Below are 6,000 nucleotides of genomic sequence, written 5' to 3' on the forward strand. Positions count from 1 at the left end.
GATTCTTAGTATAATTTTATAACTTCTCTCTTCTGAGACACAGGCCAAGGCCCAGCCTCTGCCCCCTTACCCTCCCCTTCTGTCTCTCTTCTCACTGTCCCCCCTCTTCCTCACTGCTACAGGTTTCATTTGATAATCAACTGCCTCCTCTTTACCCATTATCTTCCTATCCTCTTCCCTCCTCATTGCACACTCTGCCCTCTTCCTCTTCTACAGCCCTACAACCCACACCCTGGTCTCTGTCCACACATTGGCTTGCCCCACAAGAATTCTCTCCTGTGGCATCTTACATGCAGGCCTCCGATCTCTCTGCTCACTGTCTTCCAGGTGGCAAGAGCTGAGGGGCTTGTTCGAGTCCACATTCCTTTCTCCATGTAGGACCTCTCCCAGATTGAAAAATGGCCAGGTTCCTTCTCTGCCAAAACATCCACCTATATTAAAGAGTCCTGCTACCTTTGCCAGGCCTGTAACCTAACTTGGCATGACCTTTATGCCATACAAGCTTCTGCCCTGACTCCTGAGGAATGTGGATGGGTTCAGGCAGCTACTAGGCAGTATGCAGACCAGACCCATCTAGTGGACAATACAGCCCCTGTGGGTAATGTGGCAGTGCCCATGAGAGAACACAACAGGAATTACCAGCCAGATCAAAATGACAACCTCAAGGTCTGCCACCTCCTTCAGGGTGTTGAATCAGTCCCAAAGAAAGTTGTTGACTTTAATAAGCTCTGTGACATCACACAACAAGCAGACGAAAATCCAGTCATTTTTTCTAAATTGATTATGGGAGACTATGATCTGATGTACCTACCTGGACTTTGTCTCTTCCTCAGTGGATGCCACAGTTCTTGTTACTCCTTTTATTTCTCAGCCATGGTCAGATATTCGAAAAAAGCTAAAATAGGCTGAGGGTGGTCTCCAACCTCCCATGCAGGAGTTGGTGAAAATGGATTTTAAACTCTTTAGCCCCTGGCTGAGTCTTCCCAACATGATGGGCTACAGCAGAAGGCCTGATGGGCTACAGCAGAAGGCCATGCCCCAAGCCCAAGCCTTAGCAGCCACCCTGAGGCCAACAGAGAGAACTAGGGAGGTCTGCATGCCCAATCCTTCTAGTGTCAAGCCTAAGTCAATGCTGCCAGGGATGTGTTTCAAGAGCAGCTGAGACGGACATTGGTATCTCAGCTGATCAACCCAAGGCAGCCCACCAAGCCATGCCCTGTCTGCTGGCAGCCTGGCTACTGGAAGTCAGAGAGCCCAGTTTTGGCTTGTCCTCTTTGCCCAGCCATGGTGGCCTAGCCCCATCCCAGCGTAACACAACAGGTAGCTGGTAAGTCCATCTCACTCCTGGTGCACTGTGGGACTACCTTCTCTGTTTTAACTCTCCATTCAGGTCCCATGATCCCATCACCAAATCTGTCATGGGGCGGGGTGGCAGGGTGTTGATGGAACCCCCTAATTTCCACCTAAGACCCTGCCATCCCCGTCTTCTTTTTTTTTTTTTTTTCGTTTTTCGAGACAGGGTTTCTCTATATAGCCCAGGCTGTCCTGAAACTCACTCTGTAGACCAGGCTGGCCTGAAACACAGAAATCCACCTGCCTCTGCCTCCCAAGTGCTGGGATTAAAGGTGTGTGCCATCAGTTATTTATCATTATTGGTTATCAATTAGTATTTCTAATTATTGATTACCATTTATTGATTATTGATTATTGGTCGGCATTGATTATTAATTGTTATCCCATCAGCGTCATCCCCCTGCCTCTGCCTCCCGAGTGCTGGGATTAAAGGCATGCACCACCACCGCCGGCTAGTTTTGTTTTGTTTTTTGTTTTTGTTTTTGTTTTTTTTGTCTTTTGTCATCCAAACAACTAGACCCCACCATATATGAATAGCAGCCATGTTTGGGACCCCTAGCATCATCAACAATTGAACTCACCCAGGAGGCCCTCAAGATCACCCTGTTCCAGCCCATCATGATATACTCTATCCATTGCCTTTCTGACCTGGGTCATTCCTCTTTTTCCGTCTTTGGACCCTCGAGAGTCCACATTTACTGTTCTTGGAAAACTCCCAAATCACATTGGCCTCCAAACCTGCCCTCAGCCTGGCAACCTTCCTGCATGTCCCATCATCCTCTGATACCCCTTCTCATTTCTGCCTAGGGGCAGTAGAGACACTGGGCCTACCCCAGCCCAGTCTTCTAAAGCAACCTCTCACAGACCCCCTCCCCCCAACTCACCCTCTTTATGAACTCGAGCTCTCTCATAGACAATGATCATTGCCACTAAAACAGTTGAGGCAAACCACCTCCCTGTGGTGGCCTCTTCCCAAAAGGCTGAGTTAATTGCTTTAACCAGGGTACTGCAAACAGCCAAAAACCCAATGGGCTAACATGTGTGCCTTCTTAATAACTTATACGCACTGCTTTATTTTTTTTATTTTATATTTTATTTTTATTTTTTCATTTCTTAATTTATATTTATATTTTATATTTTGTTTTACACTTATTTTATTTGTTTATTTTATATTTTAATTTAATTTAATTTAATTTAATTTAATTTAATTTTATTTTTTGGTTTTTCGAGACAGGGTTTCTCTGTGTAGCCCTGGCTGTCATGGAACTTACTCTGTAGACCAGGCTGGCCTCGAACTCAGAAATCTGCCTGCCTCTGTCTCCCAAGTGCTGGGATTAAAGGCGTGCACCACCACCATCCGGCTATATTTTATTTTATAATTTATATTATTTTCTATTTTAATTTACTTTTATTTTTATATTTTACATTTTATATTTGATGTATTTTATATTTTATTTTATCTCTATTTTATGTTTTTTTCTCACCACCAAGGACACACCCATTGTCAATTCTTCCCTTATAGCAAAAACTTTGAAGGCTCTCCAACTCCCAAAGGAGGTGGTCATAATTCACTGCCAAAGGCGCCAGACCTCTCCAGACCCAGTGGCTTTGGGTTATGCCAGAACTGATTCAGTCACCCCAGGTTTGGCTTCCAGCTCCTCTACATCGAAATGCACATCCTCTTTCTGACATATTCCTACAAACCTCAATACATCAATAGTAAGGGGGCATGAATTAGGTGACTCAATATACCAAATTTTCTACAATTTGGGAGAAAAATTGGAAAATGATGTTGTTGACTTGTGCTCTTAGTATTTCTGGAAAAATTGTTGGAGGAAAAGAATGAGTTGTATGATAAAACTGAATGGCTGCAAATGCAAATAAACATTCTAAAGGTTTCTAAGTGTGCCCTTGAAGAGAATCTTCTCTCCTGTAGTCATAGAGCTCCAGTTGCAGGAAATCAGGCTGAAGCCATCACTTTACATTTTGCTGAATTACATGGAAAATTCAAGTCTCAGCCTCAGAGGGTGTCAGCAGTGAAAGAAAGTTAAAGAAAGCAAGGGCATTAATTGGCAAAGACTGAGATCCTACAATGTGGGATGTGGATGTGTGGGTGGACCCTGTTGAAGCTGAGAACTTTGAATCTTCAGATTCTCAAGGTTTTACCTCACCTGAGGAAGTAGTACCCTCAGCCCCACCTAACCCATGCCTGTTTCACATGAGAAATTTAATCCCTCAGAGTCTGATAAACCAGCAGTGATTTTCTCTGAAGAAAATGTCAGACAAGACAATACCTCAAGGCCCACCAATAGTTTCTATAACCAGACTCAAGGCAAAACAGGCCCCTACAGGGAGGTTCGGTTGGGGGGGTAGAAAGTGTAGTCCATGAGGAAATGTGCTATTCTACTAAGGAGGTTAATGAGTTTGCTGATTCATTCAAGCAGAAGTCTGGGGAATATGTGTGGGATAATGGTGGAAGGCAGAGAAAACTAGATCAGGCTGAGTTTATTGACCTGGGCCCTCTGAGTGAAGATTCTAGGTTTAATATGGAAGCTCACACACTTAAAAAAGAAAGAAAGAAAATGTGTCAGAAGTTTGTTTGAATGGTTGACTGAAACATTGATCAGAAGATGGCCTACTGAAAAGGAGTTGGACACACCTGATTTGCCTTGGCTTAGTGTCGAGAAAGGGATTTTAAGGTTCAGGGAAATTGCAATGCTAGAGCAGATACATTGTGGAAAACTTATTTCTCTACATTGGAAAAGCCTGAAATATGCTCTTCTTGAATCCTATAAGGAAAAAACTGGTGAGAGGGGCACCAGCACATTTGAAGTGCTTTGTTCTTGCCTTTTTCCTTGTGCCAGATCCTAGGTTTGGAGATACTGCTGTTCAATTAGATTAATTAAATGCAGTGGGCTTAATGGAGCTCTGAGATAGCAAAGACCAGGTGGCAGCAATGAATCACTAGAGACAATGCCCCGGCCTTAGGGATTCGATGAGACCCTAGGGAAGGTGGCGAAAGAATGATAGAACAAGAGACATGAAGAAGAAGCATAGGTCTGAATGTTTGATCAAGTCCTTGAATTTTATTGTCCAGGCTGCATTTATAAAGGCAAGCAGGCAGGAGGGTCATCTGACAGTCAGGGTCCAGCGTCATCCGTAATTGCAGAGTTCTCCAAGCCCACAAGAATTCCTACCCCAAATTACTTATCTAAATATTTTCTCACAAGCAAGAAGGCAATTAAACATTTCTCGGCTTATCTGATTAATATTTTCTCCCTGGCAGGAGCACAATGAAGTATTCCTTAACTCGAGTTATTTGCCTAACTGACATTTGCTCCCAGGCAGAAGGGAATCTTGGCTCCCGGCAAGACAAGGTGATCGTAGTTATTAGAATGAACAGCTTAGACAAAACGAAGTTTATAATGACCTAGTCCATAATGGTCAGCACAGGAGAGGTGAAATAAATTTATTTATTTATTTATTTATTTATTTATTTATTTATTTATTTAATGTATGTGTGTTCCCTGTCACTCTCTTCAAATGCACCAGAAGAGGGGATCGAATCCCATCACAGATGGTTGTGAGCCACCATGTAGTAGCTGGGAACTGAACTCAGGACCTCTGGAAGAGCAATCAGTGCTCTTAACCTCTCAGTCCTCTCTCCAGCCCCTGAGAGGTGAAATTTATATTGGCATGACTCATAATGGAACTTTGGTACTGGCTAATCAGTCATGGTAAGCTCAGGTTGACCAGTCCACTGCTGTTGCTGTTCTTGGTGATCATCTCATGGCACCAGCATCTCCAATACACTGGGGTTTTCCGCTGCAACTCGGCTTCACCAATAGCCTCTCATAGGCTGTCTTCATGGTGCCAAGGCTAAACTCATTTGCATGACCCCTTTAGTCCTGTGCCTTCTACTGCAACTGAGGCTGTACCTTCACCAGTGGTCATCCCCCTGCCTCACACAGTCACTCAAAGTCATCCCCCCTCCGCCTCACATGGTCACTCATGGTCACAGATTCTCTGTGCTCTCAGAAAACACTTCCCAGAAGACTTCATTTCAGTGATGCTGGTCTCTTTTAATCACCACTAATTTCTTAGCTCCAGCTAACCAGTATCAATTGTCCCTGTAATCCCTTCTATTCTGAGCCACACAGCCCAAACTGCTGAGTTCTACTGCTTGCTGGGGCTGGAACATTCCCCACCCCCTTATTCTATTATCAGCTTTCTGTTTTCTGACTCCCTCTTTGCCTAAGCTTGGGTTTCCTGCAACTCACTCTGTAGCTTGACCTTGAACGCAAGAGATCTGCAGGTGTTTCTCCCGAGCACTGGGACTAAAGCTGTGGTCCACCAAGGTTGGATTTAAGTAGTGGACTGATTGTAACCAGGAGCACTCATTAAAAAAAAAAATCAGAAAATCCACAGATTGGGAGGTGAAATTCATAATGTGCATAACTACACAAAATCAACATTCAGAAAATACAAGTGCTTTGTAAGTCAGGAAGAAAGATCTAGATAACTCATAAATTAGCAAAATAATAGTAGCCAACACAGAAGAGGAAACCAAGTAATGCACAAAATCTGTCTGGCTGAAATCAGAGGAAGGCAAAGGAAAACAGTGAGGCCTGTCACATGCCTCAGGGT

The sequence above is a fragment of the Arvicanthis niloticus genome, assembly GCF_011762505.2.
Source record: "Arvicanthis niloticus isolate mArvNil1 chromosome Y unlocalized genomic scaffold, mArvNil1.pat.X SUPER_Y_unloc_2, whole genome shotgun sequence".
Taxonomy (NCBI): domain Eukaryota; kingdom Metazoa; phylum Chordata; class Mammalia; order Rodentia; family Muridae; genus Arvicanthis; species Arvicanthis niloticus.